The sequence below is a fragment of the Geospiza fortis genome, unplaced genomic scaffold, assembly GCF_000277835.1.
Source record: "Geospiza fortis unplaced genomic scaffold, GeoFor_1.0 scaffold172, whole genome shotgun sequence".
Classification (NCBI taxonomy): domain Eukaryota; kingdom Metazoa; phylum Chordata; class Aves; order Passeriformes; family Thraupidae; genus Geospiza; species Geospiza fortis.
In genome coordinates this window covers 9803095-9804669 of record NW_005054309.1, presented here as the reverse complement: position 1 = coordinate 9804669, position 1575 = coordinate 9803095, and positions in this window count along the sequence as shown.

Here is a 1575-nt window from a genome sequence, read left to right as displayed (position 1 = left end):
CAACACCACTTGGCCTGAAGGGGAGACCCTTTGGCTTCCTTTTAGCTGACCTGATAATTCCCCCCCAGGTGAGATCACACCCAAAGCATGTAAAGCCTACTGAAAACAGCACCTGGATCTGGGAAAAGATGCAAAAGCTCCTTGAGTTGACTGAAGAGTCTTCAGTTTGCAAACACCTTTATTGCACTCCGCACAGGCCTCACCCAGGCCCACCCTCTGGGAATAAAACCCCTAAATTTGTGTTCCCTGCCCCCCTGGAACCTGGCTGGTGCTGAGCTGCAGCAGAGCCTCTCAGAGCCACAGCAGAGCGTGCTCAAAGTCACAGCATCCTTGAGCTTTCAGTGCCTCCCTGTTATTATTGCTGCTGTTATTAGACTTTGTAATGCACTCAGCTCCCAAGTGCTCCCTGCTCTTGCTGAGATTACACAATCCTTCAAGGAATTTTAAAGACAGCTGTTTTGTGCATCCTCCAAAGGAACAGGGAGGGGGAGAAGCTGCTTTCTGCACTGCCAGGCAGCGTTGCTGTACAGGACTGAAGTGCAGGTGATGGAGAAAAGACCTACAAGATCTCCAGTGTGCAGCAGGAGAAGGGAGGGGCAGCTCTTCCCAGGAAACCTCTCCTGCATGGCACAGCTTTGAGAGAGGTGCAATGAGGTTCTTTTTTGGCTCAGTAACCAGGGTGGAGAGTCCAGAGCCACACAAATGTGGCCAGGAAGGTCTCAAAAGCTCAAGAGGTCCATGGTGGTCCCATCTCACCACAGAGCCACACACAGAACGTCACAGAGTGAGAGAATCACGAAGGTTGGAAAGAACGAGATCATCAAATCCAACCACTCCTTGATAAATAAACATCATTAATGGAGGTTGGGATGGGATGGGATGGGATGGGATGGGATGGAATGGCATGGAATAGAATAGAATAGAATAGAATAGAATAGAATAGAATAGAATAGAATAGAATAGAATAGAATAGAATAGAATAGAATAGAATAGAATAGAATAGAATAGAATAGAATAGAATAGAATAGAATAGAATAGAATAGAATAGAATAGAATGTGGTGGAGGAAAGGAATTAAGTATGAAATTTAACTGTAGGTTTTGGAGAGGAGGGAATGAAAGGCTTTTATATTTGCAAAGCTCCTTTGCATTTTAGAAATGTGCTGTAACCTGAATTGTGCAGCAGGGTGTGGCATTGATAGTACTGTTAACATTTCCTGATTGATTTTTATTCCTAGGGACAGGGAGTTTATAACATCTGAACGTTCCCTGTCTGTCTCAAGCAGTACTTCCCTAATTTCTTCCAGGAGTTTTCCTTGAGGTTGAGTCTGGTCTTGGACAGGCTGGGATAATTTTCCTGCATTTACTTTTAGAAGAGATTTAACAGAACAACACCCAAAATTTCTGTGTATTCATGACGTCTAAAGGTTCAGAACGATTTTATTTTCACAGCTGAGATATTCCAAGAAGAATTGATGTGAGCAGAAAAAAACCCAAACAAACCCCATCATAGAAACATTAAAATTTAGCTTTATAGCAGGAGGAAAAAAACTCCACCTTCACAGAAATTTATTGAG